General features: G+C 38.2%; 1 protein-coding gene across 1 annotated transcript in view; it reads left to right on the top strand.

Moving 5' to 3' along the window:
* Window positions 1-21,477, top strand: part of C4H4ORF50 (chromosome 4 open reading frame, human C4orf50) — a 76,086-nt gene that overhangs the window by 41,223 nt on the left and 13,386 nt on the right. The window contains exon 15 of the transcript XR_001466433.4: window positions 320-373. The gene's annotated coding sequence lies outside the window, so the exon portion shown is untranslated. The remainder of the gene's footprint in view (window positions 1-319; window positions 374-21,477) is intronic.

The following is a 21,477-nucleotide window of genomic DNA, read 5'->3' as shown; positions in this document are numbered from 1 at the left end:
AACCACTTTGTTATTTGGCTTTCGTAGTGTACCTTGGCTCTTATTATTTGCGGTTTTCCTTTCCTCCTACTTGCACTTCTACTTAAGTGTCACTGTAGATCTTAAGTCTTCACTGTAGATCATCAGTTTTACAGAAGAATCTATCTAGCAAACAACGTCATTGTTTATTGATAGCTATAGTTCCCACATTTCCAAACTCAATTCAGGACATACATAAAGTAAAATTGTTGAAAAATTCTCAAACCCTTCTACTCCAAAATTATACGCTTTAACAGAAATCACTACTTAAACTTTTTCTCTTTTTGTTTTCTATTTTTAGGCAAGAGAAAATACTCACTGGGCCAATTCCTGAGCACAGACAAAACATTTGGAGGTATGACTGATATTACAATTGGAGTCCCTTATCAGAGCTTGTAAGGTAAATCAGGCAATTATAGTAAAAGGGGAAGGTGGAATCAATTAGAAAACAGGGGGATACCATTTCTTTTTAATTCCAGGTAAGTGCTTCCAAAGGAAATATTTATCATGCCGCCCTCTCCTCTCTGCAACTCCAGTCTACTTTTATGCTTTGGAAATCCTCAACCTCACAAATTAAGTGCAAAGTGTATTTTTTCTATACACACACACACACACACACACACACATATATATGTATAAATGAAAAGAGAATCACTTTTTTTGGTTCTTTAAAGCCATGTATGCACAACTAACAACTTTATGATTCCTCTTCCTTTTTTTTTTTTTTTTCAGTAGCTATCAGTTCTGAAATGAACACTGAAAACCAAAGTATTTATGTCTTTAAGACTTCTTCATACCCACAAAAATGGCAGAATGTTCATTCTGCTGTCAAATATTATGGAAAGCAGTCACTCCTTTTAGTTTGAAGTGTTACTCTCTCATACTCCTGCACTGCGAAGTTAGCAGCTATTTTTTCAGATATTGTCTTTTTTATTTTTTTCTGCTATGTTATTACACCTGCTTCTTTTCATTCACTGTTTTGTCTCCTAAGTTCTTCTTAAAATAATCCAATTACCACATGCAATTTGATGAAAACAATTAGACTGTATAGCTAATAGCAGAAGACTGTGACTGAGATGAACAACTTTATGTTTTGCTACAGAGTAGAGATAATGGGGAAATTCACAGTAATGTTGAGGAAATACTGATACTGGAAATATACAACCCTATTAAATCAAAGCATTAAAGCAAATGCTGAAATCATTTTGTAACTTCAGTGCTGAACTGGCCAGTGGGTTGAAAATTGATTTCGTTGTAAGGACTCAGATGAAATGTTATGCTAAACTGAGAACACTTTCCTCACCAAAAGGGAGAAAACTCGAACATCTGCATTTATGCTCTGCTAGTGCCTTGAAAAGCTGATTATAATAGTATTCTGTATGGTATTTATTTTTTCTCCAGGGATCACTTTGCCAGTTGGTTTGGTCTATGTTATTAAAACAGTGGGGAAAGGCAGCCTGCAGTTTAGAGAGACCTGTAGATAATGAATTAGGATGTTGCAATATGGCTTTCATTCCAGTATACAAAAGAATAGACTTTTAACATAAATGAACTGTTAATGTTTTATCTCAAAAGGCATTACATATATATATATATTTTGTATGTTTTCATTTGAATAGAGAAAACTCTGTATGTTAATTTTTAGTAGTGTTAATTTTCAAATAGAGCACATTGCTCTTGCAGCACTCAATAAAATCAATATAGCCATTTCTGGTGACAAACACAGATTTGACATTTTTTGCACAGCGGTCACTGACGAATGATCTATCACGTTGCCTTACCAATAAATAAATAAATAAATAAATAAATAAATAAATAAATAAATAAAAAAGGCAGAACACTAGGTAGAAGTATATGAAGTATATTTCATCAGAATACTTCTGTACTGAATTATTTAACATTGCTTTTCACTCTTATTCAAAAATTTACTTATATCTCCTATTCACAAAGATGGGCTGAATTTCTAGCTCATTATATGTTCTAGTTCAACACTTGGACTATGACAGGAATTGGAGAGGTTGTACAGTGTTGCTCAGACATCCGATTTCTATCAACAGTTCTCCTTCCTCACATGGACCATGTAATGCTTGTCTTTATCACGTTCAGGAAACTTACACTCTTAAGCCTTGTCATCTTTCACTTTGCTTTTAAAAGAGAGAAATTTTTTTCTTTTACTGAGGTACAGAGAGATTGGGTGAAAGTCTGTGGTCATGCACAGTTTGTAGCAAACCGAAGTATCAAAGATCTAAATTAATGGATTTATTCCCTATACACTGGATTTATTCCTATTTGTGATAGGTTTTGGTACCTGGTAGATACAGAAAATCTATATTCAATAATAGGGGCAATAATTTACATTTATATAGCTATTGAAAACTTGTGTAGTTTTGAAATAGATATTTTTCTACAGAAATTACAGAAAGTTCATAGTCCATACTTTGATTCTTTGGTTACATTGCTCTTAATGGGGGACACGTGCTATCAGATTCATTATGCAAATTACAGTATTTCTTTCCTTCCTGCTGTGCTTCATCTTTTCCAGCCGCAGCTCAGTGACATTCATCACTTTCATAGTGAGTTCCGTGCCTCTTCGAGTCTATCTCATCACGTCCATTTCACTTCCTTCATTTTTTTTTTTCTCTCCTGACAACTGGTCAGGAACGTGCTGTATTTCACTTGGATCTCATGTTAACCAGCACAAACAAGGTCACTGATTGAGGATCATTTACCCTTTCTTCTGAAAAAAAAAGGAAAAACCTCATTTCAGTTAACTGCTCAAAGTGTATTCTGTAGTCAGTGTATAGAACCATAGAGCCACAGAATCAAGGTTGGAAAAGACCCGTAAGATCATCCAGTCCAACCATCCACCTACCAACATTATTTCCCCACTACACCACGTCCTTTAGTACAGCATCTGAACATTTATTGAACGCCTCCAGAGACAGTGACTCATCCCTGGGCAGCCCATTCCAGTGCCTGACCACTCTTTCGAACAATAAATTTTTCCTAAAATCCAACCTGAACCTCCCCGGCACAACTTAAAGTCATTCTCTCTTGTCATATCACTGTTATTTGGAAGAAAAGGCTCATCACAACCTCCTTTCAGGTAGTTGTAGAGAGCAATAAGGTCTCCCCTAAGCCTCTTCTTCACCCAGATGAACAATCCCAGTTCTTTCAGCTGCTCCTCGTAAGATTTGTGCTCCAGACTCCTCACCACTTTGTTGCCCTTCTCTGGACACGTTCCAGGGCCTCAATGTCTTTCTAGTAGTGAGGGGCCCAAAACTGAACATAGAACTGGAGGTGCGTCCTCACCAGAGCTTCTTCTGGCAACACTGTTTTCGAATATAAATTTAGTACGTTATCTTCTTTATACTACTTCGGCATTGACACAGTGTTAAGTTACTTAGTTAAGTAACTTAGTTACTTAAGTTAAGTAACACTCAGTGTATTCTGTTGCTATCATCTGCAGTCTGCAATGATGTACTCTTCGCTATTCTCCCACATCTACGTAAAATTAATTTAAATATATGACTTTGCTGTCCTGTTTTTCTAAACACAGTCCCAGTGAGTGCAACATCACTACTTATAGTCATTCTGCCATTTGAATTTATGCATGTATTACCTGAAATAATTTATGACACATTTATATATAAGCATATGTGTTTAGGAGCAGTTCTTCAGGCTGTTTTAATTAGTCTTTGAACTTGGTACTTCATCATATTAGGAAAGAATTATTATCATGCATGGTTACCATATGTCTGTATCTAGTGGTTATTGGTCAGCATTTATACTGTGGTGCTCAGGAGAATTTTTTTGCAAGCAGAAATTACAATTTCATGGATGAAGCCCTTGTTCAACATTACCCTAAGAGTAGATCCTTTGTGCAGTCCCCATGAAATGTATTGCTTCCTGAGCATTGAGTTGTACCTTGGCATGCTAAGATGGAATTTAATACAAATAACCCAAGCTGAGTTGAGTGAGCTGCAGCTGCGTTGTTCTGGTTGTAGTTGTTGTGGTTGTAGTGGGCTTTTCTTCACTGACTTAGAAGAAAATTTGGCTACATCAGAGCAGCCCCAGTAAGAGAGTAACAGGCAAGAACGTGCAGCATTTCATTTATGCAGGAAACACTGATTTAGTTGGAAGAGTTCTTATGGCTTTCTGTAATGCAGGGTACAGGCAGAACAAGCTGACAACTTTCTTTGAAGGACTGGAAATGTATCTTTGGCTTTAAAATTGAATTACAGTTGCCTGAATGTTAAAGGTATTCAATTATTTAAAGATTTGTAAGCAAGTCTGTTACCTAAATATGCATGTATGGAGAAGACTAGTAAAGAGTAGTGAATACAGGATTTAGCCTAATATAGTTATCATGGGTTTTAAGTTGTTAACTACACATTTCTGTCTCTGGTTGCCTGTTGGCACTCAGTGGTGGATGTGAACCTGAAGATGGAAACCAGACATGAGAAACCTTTAATAGGACAATTTCCAGTCACCCATGTGAACACTGCAGCTATGCCAGGGTCAGAGAGGTTTTGTGTTGTTTATCTCCAACTCTGACAGAGAATCTGCTTGCTACTATCTGAATCTGTTTAATCAAATCATGATAAAGCAGATGCTATGAAACATAGATCACCCTTTAATTTCCATCTAAGACTTTATGACCACCAAAGGCAAATATCTGTCCTATATTAAGTCCTTTAAACAAGTTTTGGGTTCTATAGAATGGTTTGAGTTGGGAGAGGCCTTTAAAGTACATCTAGTCCAACTCCCCTGTAATGAACTGGGACATCTAAAGTTGGATCTGGTTACCCAGAGCCTTGTCCAGCCTGACTTTGAATGTCTTGTACCTTTTTATTTTTTTTTCCATGCTTACATACAGATGAGGAGTTGTGTAAGTCTGCTATGAATTCAGCAAGTACAAGGTAGCTCAAGTCTTTGTTGAATGACATTATTTATTCTATTAATATTTAATGTGGAGGAACCAGTGAACTGCATAATTTGATAGAGATGTGTGCGCTGCTCCCTGAACACCTCTAACGCTGTCATGCTTTCTTCCCTTTTTATAAGTGATTTGAAAGAGTAAACACAAAATACCATGCTCTGATAAAAAGCACAAAGCAAGTTAATAGTATGTGGCAGTGCACTCATAGTTTCCTGACAGTTTTTCTGTAAGTTTCTTGGGACTCACCAGGTCTCTTAGCCTGTTGGCGGCTCAGGGGCTTCCTGGCACTCAGAAGCTTGTTCCCAGGGCACAACATGACATGGGATGTGCCTTACAGATGCATTTTCACATCTCCTGGGATTTGCAGTTCTCCCCACAGTGAGCCCCTAGCAGACACCAAGTCTGTCCTGACAAGCAGCAGGGTGAGACCAGGTCACTTTGCTCTTGGTAGCATTATTGCTTGTTAGGCTTTTCCATGCTTGTTAGATTTGAATGCTGACACGTCTTTAGAGTCTATTATGGCAGCCCTCCAATGACATCATTTGCAGTTATTGCTGTAAGTACACTGAGGTTAGGTTTATTTCTCTGAGCTTCACACCGAATATATTCTGTGAAAGCATCACCAATGCTGCATTGCCTGTATGTTCTTTTCCCCGGATGTCTTAATTGTGTCCTATTATTTGATTCTGTCTGTGATCTAAAAATCCATAGCCCATTTGACCTTTTGCTCTTCATGTCAATGCCTTGCATCTGTCCTTAGAAACTCAGTAGCTTCTCCCACTGGAGATACTGGCTCCTGTCTCTGCCTTCTTACCTGTGTGTCCTGATGATAAGAATAGGATAAAGGCAATGGAAATACCATAAACCATATGGCCATAGGATAGATTAGTTTAACTTGCCCCTTTGTCCCCTCCACCTGGTCTCTGCTCCCAGGGACTCTTCCAGAACTCCATGCCACTGAGCTGCAGCTGTCATTAAAAAATACAACAGGTAGGATAATTTTTTCTATTTCTGGTGAAAATCCCACAGATAAAAAAATCACTCTTCTGTGAGTCCTGTGAAGGGGATAAGGCTCTCAAAAGCCATTATATATAAATATTTTTATGTCAAGGATAATTGCTGAAGTCCAGAATATTATTGTATTCTCTCCCAGAGGAGAGAGAGAAATTATTTTTCAGTCTGATTCAACACTTTTAGTTCCTTAAAAGATTAAAACCACAATATATGGTCTAAAGAACTAATTTAATTTTTAAAGAACTTTATGACCTTTTGTGAGCTCTTTACAGTAGGATTCCAAATGCCAAAACCTGGAGCAGTGAAACCACGAGGTTCTTAGCTAAAATATATATATTTCAGTTTTCTAAATAGTGACAAATAGAGAACAAAGACTTTAATTGGTAAGAATGTAAAAAGACCTGCATTTCTCACAGGTAAGCTCCTCTGGGAGCTAACATACCATATGAAGTATTGCAATCTCTACTGCCTCAACTGAATCCATTACAAGTCAAAGGACTTATTTACTTCAACAAAAAGCTTTTTCTAGTATTTTACAAAAAAATATTGCTTGATGAGTAGTATTGCAGAAAAAGTTATAGGAAACTTACTCATTTTGCAATTAATACTTCTTCTCTTTGCAAACTGTCTTTAAAAAAGTGATCATGTAACATTTCAAATCATCATTGAAATTGCTGGTGTCTCTGGCTTGGTTTCTAGAAGTTGAGTGCCTGCTGTAGGTGTAGGAGAGAAGTCCTGTGGTCGGAAGCTCTGCAAAGAAGCAGCCCACTTCCAGCTCCTGCAGGGTGGCTGTAAGTGGAGTTGTGTACTTCCATATGAATTATAATGTTGACATTTATCCTCTCTGTGATCTATGCTAGTGCCTTGAAAAAGCATCTATGACTCGAGTATATGTGTATTCTCATAAGGTACATTAGTACTTTATGTTAGTGGTTACTGGTACATTACAGTAATTCAGCAGAAATGCTGTGTTTTAGTGCTACTTTTTAATTTCCTTGTTTTTTTCTTTCTTTTTTTTTTTTTTTTCCAACCAGAACATCTGTTTGTGATTTCTGAGTAGATATCATGTATCTGGTGAACAGTGTTTCTCTGTTGTTAAAGGCAAGTTCCAAGTGACAGCAGATGGAGTTGTAGCTGGGATTAATTGTAAGGAAAGTGAGAGTCAGTGGTGTTAGTTTTCTGTGTTACGAGTCAAACCCCCTACCCTGGATAACACAGAGTTATCTGGATCTGATACAGATTAATAAGGAGATTACCAGAGAAGGGAGATAAAAAGCAACCTCCAATAACCTGATTAAGACCTGTTTTTCACTGTAACATGGACAGACATGATGACACAATGATGACACAGTAAAAGAGGACTCATCTATGACTTTGAGAATTTAAGAAAATTAATGTGTTAAGACTCGTGGGTTGGAAATACAAGGAGATCAAAGTCAGAGGATCTTCAGAAGCTTTCTTAGGAAATTTTTTATTTCTCTTACTGAAGAAAATAGTCAGGACATTGCGTATAAATGAAAACTGAAGAAAAATACTACCTACAAAGAGTAGCTCTGCTAAACAGATCTTAGTCTTGGTAACCAAATGTCTTGAAAGGTGACGTTCCTGCAGCACAGGAAGGAGAGTGAGGAGATTTTTCAACAAGAATCTCTGGTGTGTAAGACGTGAGATCTGAGTCTGTCTTTGGGTTTTGTTGTGAAATTGTTATACAGTGCAGGTAACTACTCTGAGTCCTGAACAATTCTGCAATATACCCATCCTGGAATGCAAACAGAAATAATAAATGCTGCTGTTATGTGCCCTGCATGCACAGGTTGACATCAGCTAATGATATCTGTTTATTTAAATGTTTGCATTGATACAGTTTTTGAAATGTTCCATAATGCATTTGAAAAACCACACACCCAGCCCTTTGGCAGGGAACTCTGAGCTCTAGCAGGTGCCTTTAGCTTAAAAAAATAAATACGGTAATGTAACTTTTATGCATGGATAGATACTTAGGTCTAAGGGTGACTTTTAACCAGATCAGAGTGCCCAAGTGTGCAGACACAAACACCCCAAGTGTAGTATATCACATCTCTGGAGGAATTCAAGGCCAGGTTGGATGGGATCCCAGGGAGCCTGATCTACTGAGTGGCAATCCTGCCCATGGCAGGAGGTTGGAACTTGATGATCATTGATCCTTTCCAACCCAAGCCATTCTGTGATGATCATTACATTCATCCTGCTGTCCTGTCTCCAGAACTCTGTTAGCTCCTCCTGGCCATGCCCCCATTACATGTCTGCATTGCGTGTCCAGACTGCACAGCATATCACCACAGGAACAAAATCTGTTGAGTTATAAACATGACACAAATTTACCCTTTTGAAACACAACCTTGTTCTCTTTTGAATTTTTTTTTTTATTTTTTAACTTTGAAATAAGAATGTGAGTACAAGCAATTTTACACAATTGTAAGGAGCATTAGTCTCAGTGAGAGTGCTGACAAAATAAAAGGAAGCAATCTTGATCCAGACAAACATTTATGCCATATTCTACTCAAGGCAAGATAGTTTAACTCACTTCAATGAGAATCCTTTGATTCTTGTGTCATATAGAAGATTTGGAATATGCATTATGTTTAACCTTATTTTTTAATTAATGCTAATAAATATTTAATTAAAACTCTTCATACAGGACTTTAAAAGTCTCTGCTTATATTGCTTATTCACCTAAGCAAATTTAAAATTAAGAAGTTTTAATATAGTTTCAGACCCATTCTGAAAAAGCGTAGACCTTGTTTGACCTGAGTCAGATTGAACTGACAGCTGTCCTGGCACATACCATCCCAGACTGTAGTAAGGGTATTAGTTTGGATTAGCTCAGGTTGGATATTAGGAAAAATTTCTTCTCAGAATGAGTAGTAATGCATTGGAACAGGCTGCCCAGAGAGGTGGTGTCAACATCCCTGAAGGTAATCACGAAAATAGTAGATTTTGCATTGAGAAACATGATTTAGTAGTGTGGTGATAATGGGTTGATGGCTGGACTAGGTGATTTTAGTGGTCTTTCAAACCTTAATGATTTTGTGATTCTAAGTGAATTGAATGCTAACAATGGAATAAACTAGTTGTCCTAGATAAAAGTGGAAGATATGTGAGTGCTGATCTGCAATACTTCTTTATTTCATAGTTGTTATAACAAACGTCTGGCTGATATCATAAAAGGGACAAGTTGATCCAACATATTGCGTAGAGTTGTAAATGGGTTTTTCAGAGTTGGAGAACTGATGTTCTGCCTTTTGTGTCCCCACCTGGACACTGAAGGGCAGGTTTTTAAACATCTTTGCCCTAAACTCTTGTGCTGTCCTTTAGAGAGTTCATCGGGGATAGATGCAGACTGAGCAATGAGAGAAAAATGCAAGAAGGGAAGATACGCTTTTGAGCTGCAGGAGACAGATTGTGAGCTTGAGCTTTCTTGAGCTTGCTATTCAGCAAGGGATGGAAATTGTTCTTTAAACTTTAGCTAAGAAATATATACCTATATTAATTGTAACAAAGGTTTTACCTATAATAGGTGGAATATTTTTAGATGGAAACTTATATTTCTTTTTGTGGGGTGTCTCCTTAAGATGGATATGAATTTATATACCACGTTTTTTTCCATGTACTGTAAACAGTGACTCATCTCTTACCAGATTGGACTGCAATTATTTTAAGAACAGTTTAGTGAATTTTAATGGCTGTGGAGCCAAATTACAAAGAAATTCTAAGTCATAGGTAGATGGCTTGTTTGTATACATACATCTCCACACGTGATAAACCCCTAATTGTACTCTGTACTAAAATGTATAAAATTTGACTAACAAAAAATGCATTTACTTGTTCCTGAATATGTTTCACAGAATAGGAAGTTCCTCTAAAAGGAATTGTTTGCCAAAACAAACTACCCAAAGCAACCAACTAAACAAACAAACCCTTTGCCAACAACAAAATCAACAGCAACTAAAACAAATGAGGAAATTTGGTAGCCAGATACTTTTCAGCCATATAGTCTTTGTTCTTATAATCATACAACCTCAAAATAGGTGACCAAAACTTATTTGCTGTTAACAGAGGATTAAATACTTACTTGCATGCTCTTCTTAGCAATAACATAGTTCCTGTAAAAGTAAAAATTAAACTACAGATCATAATTCTGGTGAGATCAAAGCTTGAATGAATACACAGGCAATTTCCTTCTTGTTCATGGTGCTATTCATAAAACACTCAATTCATATCCTTTACACGTAAGCAGAGCCTTCTGAGAGACCTACAGCTTTGTTTCAGTGCTGGGAGCATGCTGCACTCTCTCTGGTTTCAAAACCACTTTAATCTGGAGGTGACAAATGGGAGAGATTAATGGCTTCAATTTGGACACGTGTGGCCAAGTACAACATTGATTCTTTAGCAAAGGCAGAACAGGCTTGATTGCTTGGGATTTAAGAAAGCAAATATTGACTTGGTTAATGATCATAATATATATTCTTACTTAACTTAAAATATTTTAATATCACTACTGAGATGGAAATACTCTACACACACTTTAGTGCCACATGACTGAGGTTGCTTAAATGCATGTTTAAGGATACAATGGAATTTCACGAACTTCAATAGGAAAAAAAAAAGCATAACTTAAAGGACTAGATTATCTGAGGATTAAGCAAGTATTTAAATATGGAAGTAGTTTTTACATCCTTGTTTTTATAAGGGGAAAGTTAAGACACAGAGAAGACAAGTGACTTTCCCAGCATTTCCCTAGAAGTCTGGGGAGGATAAAGAAACTGAACCCAATTTTCTTGTTCTTGGTTAGACCCAGGGTGACCTACAAAGCCACCCTTAAAATGCAGACAGTGTCTCTGCATTGCTGCTTGTCAACACAAATTTTGGTGAGGGAAAACACAGAGACTTTGCACCACCAGGGATTTTTACTAGGCCTGCTTCAAATAATATACTTTAGAGTCTTCTAGACTAGCTTCATTAACAAAAAGCCTCAAAACCTCTAGTACAATAATAATTTATGAAAGGTTTAGGCAAAGCTTTCATACATCTGCAGATATTTTTGCTTGTCCTTGTGTTGCTTTTAAAGACTGTCTCTTTTCTGCAGATGATAAGAGATGGGCTGGTTTTCAAGGGAGAGTTGCAGAAATGATGTTGATACACTTTAATTGCTAGCCAGAAAACCGCCCTCTTTAATAAAACCTTTTCTGAAGTCAATTAGAATAAAAGGCTTAGAACACAGGAGGGTGCAAAGAGGTGGAAAGAGCTGATGTACAATCATATTAGCTGGAGAGATTAAACGTTCACTTTCAAAGGGAATTCAGTGGTGATGGACTCCCCAGAAAAACCCTTCTCATTTCTCTTATGCTAGGAGCATAGGAAGATTTTTCCTTGAAGGTTTATGTGAGTGTTGGAAAACGTAGGGTCTAAGACTTTCTGAAGATTAACTAATCACATGTGATAGCACCATCAAGAAAAACTAAGCAACATTTAGACCTCTGTGACAGTGTGACATACTCAGCATTTTTATAAAGCAGGTCATTTAAATGGGGTAAGGAAGGCAAGTTTTAAAAATCTTAGCTAAAAGCCTTAATATACCAAAGAGAAATAAGTCAGAGTGTTACAAGTGTGAAGTTAGACATATGGCGTGATGGTTTTTGGGTTGCTGTCAATTATGCAAGTTGACTGAAATTAAGTAGAACTCTTTTAATACTGGGAAAGCAGGTGGATGGAGCCAATATAACTAGTTTTGTTTTCGCTACCACTCCCTGTCCCAGGACTTAAGCAGCTATTTCTGGAATTGGTGGTTTTGCTGGAAAATGGCTGAGGACTAACAAAGATATATTTTTCACTGGACTTGTGAAGACCTATCTTTCTATCCTGTCTAGAGATATCAATAGAAGCAATTTTCTTAAAAAAAAAAAAAAAAAAAAGCCAAATACATAAGATACGTTATTTGTTAGCTAAATCACCAGTTGTGATAAACCAAACAAAGTTAAAAAAACAACTAACTAACCAAAAACCTGAAAAATCCCAGCTGTCCTCTGGATGACAGAGTTATTCAGTCCAAGAATCTCTTAAGCTACTGCCTTCTTTATGAGACTACAAGGACAAAAATGCTTCTCCATTTTGTGTCAAGACTACTGTGATGGAAGATCCTTACCGTGGATTTAGTTCATCCCTGTCAATTCCTCCACTGATATTGGTAGGTTTTTTTTTATGGTGTATGGCTTTGAGGCAATGCATTTTGAAGCTCAATTTCCTCCTTCCTGAAAATAGAAAAATAATCCTGTTGCCTCTGGGAGAAAGAACTGGCCCAGAGAAGAATTATGTTAGCATGACATATATAAAAACAAAAAATAAAAAAGGAACTTGCTCAAAAGAGAACAATGAACATTTATTTACTGTCTCACAGAGACAGATTTTCATGTCTATATGGAAGGTTGCTGTATGACTTATATGCTACTTAAGTCTCAATTGAAGCCCTGATCTGAATGAGAATTTCTTGCCTGCCCTGGATATGAGGCAGTTAAAACCAGATAGAGCTGCCCACGCCTTTCTGATCTAAAACCATGCGTGCATGCTCAAACAGTTAGTGCAGTAGTAATGAAGGAAATGCAGACTAAAACTAAGCACGTGCTTGTCATTCTGAATATGTGTTGTAATGACTCTCCAGCAAGGGAAAAAAAAAATTGCTGCTGTTCCTCACTATCTCCATCTACAGTACATTACTATCATGTGACGGTGATCCTAGTTGTGTAGCACTCATCCGGAGCAATGCCTCCTCTTGTATGATGAGAAGCTGTCAAGAAAATTTTAAATTTTATTTTGACAAGTTCTGAACTTGTAGTAGACTTCTGCCAAGCTTGTCTCAGTTGAATAACAGTTAGCAACCTCCTAAGAAAAAAAAAAATGAATACAGGAAAAGAAACATGTTATTTCTGTCCATGATATTCCATAAGTTGGCTAGCTAGTCCTGAATTTGCTTTTTTAAATTGTATATCATCTGAAAATTGAGTCTAGAACTCTAATAAGATTATATTAATTTGATCAACCATACTGTGAAATACACAGTAGTCTTTGGACTTTACCAAGTAGTTTAATTCTTTGCTAAACATAAAATAGAGGAGAAACAAGTTTAAATGATGTTGTCTTAATCTGTTGTATCACACACAGTAGTTTAGAATTTAAAGATAAATGTAGTTTGAAAAGATGATAAAAAGAAATAAATATAGCATGATGAGTAAGTATGGCACATATGAATGCCATAGACCATTCATCTTTAAAGTTTTCTATTCAAGGCCATAAATACAGCAACTCAGCTATCAACTCTTCCCTGCTATCAGGACTATGCAGGTCATAGAGAGGTTGCTATAGTAACCTTGCATTAACAATGCCGAGACACTGAAGGATCTGGCTAACTACATAAATAAAACAATTGAGGGGAGTTTGCAGCCAGCACCCATATTAATAATATGAGCACTTAGTCTCATGTGGATTAGTCCTGGGCTTGAGGAGTAAGAGAAGGGCTGACACTTAAAGCTAAGTTTGTGTGGAATGGGTCAGTGATGCCATATGAGCTTCATCATTGCAGTCTGCAATTCTACCTTCAAAAGACAGTCCCAGAACTGAGCCCATGTGTGAATGTATGCAGATGTTTGGATATTTTGCATACAGCGAAAAAGCAAATTCTTTGAAGCTGAGCAAAGTCCAAACAGTTAAATACAGTTGTTGAAGAACATGGTTTTGTGTAGGTATGGACAGGGCAACTCATCTTTCAGAATAAAAGGCTAGATCAGGGTATGGTTAGAGAACAGGTGAGATTTAATGCTGGTTTGTCATGGGGACCTTTATTGTTGACAAAACAACAAGAATTTGTGTGTAGGAAGAAGTAGCAGATTTCTGAATTGGATTTGCCTGTGTGGTGAAGATTGGCTTGAGCCCAGATGAAACTTTGCAGTATTTGGGTACACAGAGGACCCATGTGCATTCTCTAAGGGGAATAATCCTACGTATGTTTTCCTATAGTGAGGAAGCTTACTGTAGGAGTTGCTTTCTTCTCCTGACCTCCTAATTCATGGGAGCTTGTGAAAACTTTGAGGTTTTTCCCCTGTATTGTTGTTTTTTAAAATATGGCCTCGTAGTTCAAAAGTGGAGGAGAGAGGCAGGAATGGAGAGGCACAATAGTTGTGAATGCTCTGTTTCCATTGGAAACCAATCTAAAAATACTCCTGTAGCTGCAGCTCAGCTGTGCTATCACTTGAAGCTCCTGGCTAAGACTCTGAAAGCACTCGAGTCTAAGCCAAAGAAATAAAAGGAAGAGTTAAAGTTGTAGTCTATCATGAGCCTGCAGTCCTACAAAAGAAACCTCTCATTGCTTGAGAAGGATACCAGAGCTTTTCCTTTTTGTCTGGCCTTAATAAGCCAGATCAGTCTTGTGACTTGCTTTGTTGAGACTGAGAGCCTGAGCAGGGCGAGTGCCTGTCCTTAAAACCTTCTGCAGTGGAAAGAGGGGAAGAAAGATTTTTGCTTCAGCAATTCCATTTGCATTGCTTTCCTTCCCTCCTTCCCATCATAAAGGTGGTTTTGTTTAAACTCAAGAGCCAGCTAAAGAGTTTGGCTGTGAAATGAGCTCTCCTCAGGAAAAGAGGAAAGAGACAGAAGACACAGCTTGCAGCTGTTGAAACAAAGTTCTGCATGCCCCCTCCTCCAGGTCACCCACTGAAGATGACTTTTGCATTAGCCAGCTGCAGACTAGATAATGAGGCAGTAGTTTCTGGATATGTATTCTTGGCAGAAGTAGTTTTGTATTGCAGTGAGGTGAGAAATTAATGGGAAACAGGGTATCATTGATATTTGTTTTGCTCACATTGGTATTTTTTGTTCAAAATTTGGTGCTCTCAAGAAGGTGGGGGAGAGGCAAAGCAGTTAATCCTTGCAGCCAGCACCAAGCCAGGGATATCAAGATGTTTCTTATGTGAACAGACTGCATAACATTAGACTTACAGAAATAAAACCAGAAGTTCTCCCTGTACTTCCCTTTGTTGTGAAATCTCGGTTGATAAAACAGAGTCTACCCCTTAAAACATCCTATTCACGTAGGTGTTAACCTGATCACTTGTTCCATGTAATCAGGGATTTTCAAGATCAGAGATGTATCTACATTATTCTTCTTCATGTCAAAGTGAGGTAGATACACTGAATACAGGGGAATCTCTTGTGTCTATTATTCTTAGAAAAATTAAGTCAGAAGCAGAGCAATGCTGAGCACATTTCAAGGGTTGGTATATAAGATAGCTTGTATAACAAGGTCAATCAGGTGCTAAAGCCAGGTGGATAACTGAACATCCAGATCTGTACTTGAGGCCCTTGGGCAGTGATGGAGGAAACTGGGGAGGAATGTGGATATCACCTCTGCTTCTACATAAGATAGAGGTTTACATGTTTTGAAGCAGAGGAAGAAAACCTAATGTCTTCATAAGAAATGTGAATGACTAAAACATAGCTGTGAAGTGGTCTGATGTCATTCTTTAAGAGCTGAGTGCCCTTTCTCAGGCTGAAAAGTGTAATTTGCATGATAATCAGCAACGTAATCCTCAGCAACTTCACGTGTTCCAGCAAAGGTACAGGATGCAGTGTTTGGCTAATTAGAGCCTTCACGTCCCTTTGACTCAAATAATTTAGGGAACAATCTCTGATGTCTGGCACTGCAAGTTAAAATTTTGGCTTGGGGTTTGAATGGAGGGGACACGAGGTTATCCTCTTTCTTGTTGCTGACATGAGCCGTGGAAGAGGCCTTGATGAGCCCAGCTGCTCTCCATTGGAGCACACCAATTGACCTGGCTGTGTCCCAGTGATGTTTTCAAGTCTTGTGAAGACATCACATGGAGATCTGCTTATACAGGGGTGAGGAAGGGTGGAAGAAAATTAGGTTGAATGAACTATTTTATTTAAAAATTAGCTCATGCTTTCCATGAAGGTCTACTTTTCCCTGTGATCTTGCCCAAATCCCTTAATTTGTGTCACTTAGAATAAAATGACTGCTGAGCGTAAAGAAGATTTGAATTGTCTTCTGTATTGCTAAATAATGGTTACCTGGGGAGATACAAAATTTAAATTGGAATTGTATGAGCTAGAGCTGATGATATATTAGATGTATTATATCCAACCTGAGACCTCCAGTCAAGAGGGAAGGTCATCTGTTAAAGATGTTAAAAAGCGCTGCACCAGGTATTTATATTTTCATATTTTTTCTCTTCTGAGCTTAATTTTCTCCACAGAAATGGTGCACAACTTTTCCAAGGAGATATGTATTGCATCTTCTTGTTAGGCTTCCTAAATTATTTTACTTTGTGTTATGTCTCATAAATTAGAGAAAGGAAGGGATCTGTACTGTGCTGAAACCTGTGATTTTTTCCTCCTATTTTATTTTCTGTTTCTTCCTATAATTGTTTAATTGCTATGTAAGAACTCTGACCATAGATACTAGAAGCCTCACTTCCCCCAGTCCACGCTCCTGTGGTGAAATTGAAAAAAAATTTATTCCAGATACCTGATTACAATACGCCTTACATTGTGCTGAGTCAGACAGCAGTGTAAAAGAAGCACTAATTAGTCCCAAGAAGTATTCCTGTGTGACAAAGGGCATTTTTCTTCAACTAGACCTCATTTTTCTCATTTAGAAAATGGAGCTGGAATGATTTGCAACAATAGTCTGTGATGTACTGAACCTGTACTGGACAAATGCCCCGGAGAAGGGAGAGGAGTGTGAATTACCTCAAATTCTTCTCCAAGTATTCCCAATGAGAACAAGATAATTGGAAGTAGATGGAGACTCCCCTCTTGTCTCCTCCTTGCTGAAGTGAAGCCAGATTTCTGAGGGAGAAATGTACTTGTCCTCCCTTATGGGAGAGCCTTCCCATGGAACAAGATGGAATCTCTGATGCTTGGTGTTTCCTGGGGCTGGGTTCGGTATTGCTGAAGGTTGGGGTTAATAGCATTAGCATGAGCCATCCATCAGTGAAATGCTAAGAAACAGCAGTATTGCTATTTAACTTAACTCTGTTTTTCTAGCTGTTAATTATTCTCCTTTTATGTCTTTTCATGTTTAAGCTGTGTAATTGTGCATAACAAAATGTTTGTTATTACCTGCTGTGATTTTGAATAATTCGTGGTATTAACATGCAATTTGGGACCATCATATATTCTCTTTGGAGCAGAATGAACGTTCCTTTACTGTTTTTGTGTCTTTGAAGGTGTGTGGTAATCAGGGTTTGGCTCACACAGTCTTTTCTCAACAAGTCAATTTTGAATCCACTGAACAAAAGGCAGAATGAAGACACAGTAGATATGTGTGGCATATTATTAAGAAATAGCTTGTTGAGGTACATGGTAACCTGAGCAAAGCAGCCCAGGACCTCTGCAAACAGCAGTGTCTTGTACTTCCAGTTAATTTCTTCTGCAGATGTAGTCAGTGACACCAGTGTGTTTATCCCACACCAGTGTTACTGCTCCTACAAATTTCATTTCATTGTGTTCTTAATGGATGGGTTAACCATATCTAAAAATAAAAAAGTATTTTTCCCATTATAACAGGGACTTTTTTTGACATGAGTTTTGTGAGTTTCCCTGGAAACAAGAAAACACTGAGATAAGGTCAGTAAAATGGTGGCATGCCAGCCATTGTTTCCAGTTTTTTGTCCCAGCTTAGTACCGGATAAATGATATTGCTGGGGCTCCAGGTGTTAGCTGATACTGGCAGTAACTTCTGAACAAAGACAGGTGTGGTGTGTTTGTTTGGATTAGCAGAAAGTCAATAGGAATACTTTGCAGTGAACAGTTGCCATGTCAGGAAAACACAAAATAATCTGATTTTTCTTTCCCACTGGCCTGTTTTCTGGAGCAGTTTTGTTGCGCCACTGTCTGCTTGTGCTTCATTGTTGTATCAGGATTCCATCTCTTGTACAGTCTGTACCAGCCAACGGAGTACGAGGCTGAAAACTTCTTTCTGGCTATCTTTACAGATAGCTCTGGAATATTTTCTAATTTTCCAAATGATGAAAATACTGCTCTTCTTAACATGAAGCAGACTGGCTTAATCTTAATACAAAGGTCAATCCTAAAGGTTAACTGCTTTATAAATAACCACATTGCTCCCTCCACTCACTACAAGTTTTCAAGCTGCTTAATAAATGCACAGTCAGGGAAAGGGTGTAAATATAATAGTAAAAGCAGACACTTGGAACTATTGCTTTTGCTTTTCTTAAGCTTGTGCAACTGTTTGCAGTAGCTGGTTGCCAACAGAAATGTTGTGTCCTAGCACTTTAGGCTTAATCTTCTGTCTCCTGACTACACCCCATTCCAACTCTCTTAAATGGATCTGCAGGAGGAGGGTTTGCAAGGCCAAGCCCAAGCCCATTCACTGAACATCACAGCTTCTTTAGCAGCTGCTAAAGCCAGCAGCCTAGGTCTGTGCTTGCTGATCCAGTAATGCCAGTTGAAGTCCTGTCTGAAAGCACCTAGTAGTAACCATATGTTTTGGCTATAAGACGCCCACCCCTCAAATCTCATCCAGATTGCTCCACCTGCTTCTCCCCTTGCAAATGCCTGAACTTCCCACTTCTGTCTTCCCACAGTGAATCTATCTGATCCTTATGTGCATTGACAAGTGTCCTTTTCTGCCAGCTCTTATCTGCTTAAAAAAGCAGAGGTTATCCGCATCCACAGCCTCCTCTCTGCAGACAGATCCAGAGGTTCTCTGCTTGTGAATAACATTCTTGCACTGTGGGCTTGCAGATCTGTTGAAGGTGACAAGGTGATCCAGGAAATTATTGTCAGTGGTTATCTACAAGAGCTCCTCATAAAATTAGTCTAATGCATTAACAAGCTGTAGGAGAGGAGCGTGTATTTTATGTAAATGGAGTTGGAAAGTCTTTGAAACAAATTGCCTGAAGTGGGTGGAGAAAGGTGGTGGGGTGTGATAGACATACAGATTTTTTTCCTATTTGCAGAGTAGATAGTGTTGATTAGCTGGGCTTAGTATAGCACTGCATATATTAACTGAGCATAAAATTGTTCCTAGTACTTGGAAAATGCCTACTATGTGATTAAACCTAACAGGTCATGCTCCGGATGTTATTACAGATGCAAATTTAGAAAGTTTTAGACATATACTGTTGCAGATAAATGCACTGTTTTTGGTGAGCTTGATATCATACTTTTGTCCTGTCTTGGTGTCAGTATTTTACTCTGTGGTAAAAAATGGAAGCAAATATAAGAAGAAATGCGGAAACTTTACCTATAGAATAGCTTGTGTATTCTGAAAAGCCTTGTACTCAGTAATAGTGCTGGGGAAATTCTATTTCACATATGCCACTCAGAGTAGGTGCCCCTGAGAGATGTGGTAGAACTGCCTGTCTGTCAGCTGCTCATTTACATCCCAAATCCTATTTGACCTTTTAGCTTTGTGCTCGATGGTCATGCTAACTTGTTGGCCAGAAAAGTTTCTGCATGCTTCTTTGGTGCTATTGTTGACATGGTCTTTAATGCTGCGGGCATGAGCTGTACACTTAGCTCCTAGCGCATCATCTTGAATTTAACCATATTAGAATATATATAGAAGTCAGTGGTTTCATTTACATGCCAGCTGCAGATCAGAATTGCATATTGGAGCAACCTTCTTAGTCTAGAATTGGGATTTGCATTGATATCCACATGTACTTGATAGCTGAATAAAGCTCTATAATGACTTCAATAATAGATCAACTTTGTTGTCCTGAAGTATGAGTGCCTGCCTTGGATGTGTACTTCATGTCAGCCTGAGCACTGAGCACCTGCTGTTGATTTGAGTCCTCTCCCCTTCCTTAAACCTTGTCCTAGATTTAATACAGAGATTTTCTTAACATCCCAGTCTGGATAGAGTCTCCTTGGTGCTGTGTCCTGTGAAGATGTATAAAGTCCCTGAGCTATGGCAATTTCAAAGGGATGGCTTGTGGGTGAGTGACAAAATGGAAAAGGTTAAACAGGAAGGAGGAACAAGAAACAGCAGTAAGAAAATATGGAGTGAACATTCATATTAACAACTGAACTTGAAAGAATATGCTGAAATATAACTAATGTGAATTAACTCAAAATCTTTTCTTTCTAGAAGCAAAACTGCAATGGAATTGATTGGTACTAGTGAATCTGGGAGGAAAAAAAAAAAGAGAGAGAGAGAAAAGCCTCAGGAAAATGATTCAGTGTGTCTGATTGCAAGCACCAGGCTGAGAACATGTAACAATTACAGGCCTTTGGAAAATTGAAGGCTGAGATTTCAGTGGGCCAATAGATGCATGTGAGCCTTTGATGAACAAGCACACAAGGTTATGTAGCAGTCACAGCATATTCTATCTAATTTGGGACACAGAGCCTGATGCATCACTGTTACATAAGCATTCTGACCTGATGTAGGGCTTTGTGATTATAGGAATTCGAGAAAAATAAATCTTTTTCAACTTAGCTTATGTGTTCACATGAAATTAGTGTCTTTTTAAAGTTTTGCTGTTTGTATATTATTATTGTTGTTATTATTTTAGTTCTATGGCTACATAGATATGGTGTTTTCTCTATTAAACATAAAACACAGTATTCCCTGAAGAGCTTGCTTTTGGAAATAAAATGGGGAGGGAATGAATACCTGGGATAAAAAGGAAGAATGAAGAGGTTGTGAAGATGATGAAAGCGCAGGCTGCTGGGCAATAGGACAATCTGTGTATTTAAGTATCTGGACCCTGGGATGTACTGTAGACCAGTCATAATGGCCTGTTATTTAAGTGGTGTGGAATGGAAAAAGATCATTTCATCTTGCAGAGGATTTTGATAGATTTGTTTAATTTGGCTTTCTTCTGGTTTGAAACAAATTAAAAAATTGTATATTTTTTGAGTTCTTATGTTAATAACACCTAGAACTGAAGGCATCGGAAACTTTGGGGTCCCCAGCTCAAGGCTCTCTGTCTGGGTCCTCTGGCTGATGAGGGTGCCAAGGAGTTGCACATTTCCAGAGCTCCCACACTTGTCTTTCTTGTCTTTCTGCCTGGTGGGCTAACAGGGAGCTGGCAGCCTCAGAATCTGTGAGCAGGGATACTCCACTCTGAGTTTCTTGGCAACCTGCCTAATGAGATCTGTAGAGGAGCCAGCAGCTTAGGAGTTCTGCAATCTCTGAGGTGATCCTGGAGCAATAACTTCTTTCGAACTCCCACTCTCTGTCAACCTGCCAAAAATGCCGTTGAAGACCAGGGAAGGGGACCTGGCAGGAAATCAGGCGTGAATCCTGCAGCCTCATCAAAATCAAATGTTCTGTGAAAATGTTTTCTGACCGCTTTTAGTAATCCCACGTGGAAACCCTAACGTGTCAGCACCTGGCTGTTGAGATCTTACATCCACTTACTTCAGATATAGTGCATCTCCTAAAGGAGAAAGAGAGGATGAAGAGATAATACATCATCCTA

The sequence above is a fragment of the Gallus gallus genome, chromosome 4, assembly GCF_016699485.2.
Source record: "Gallus gallus isolate bGalGal1 chromosome 4, bGalGal1.mat.broiler.GRCg7b, whole genome shotgun sequence".
NCBI lineage: Eukaryota > Metazoa > Chordata > Aves > Galliformes > Phasianidae > Gallus > Gallus gallus.
This window is presented reverse-complemented; position numbering and strand designations above follow the sequence as displayed.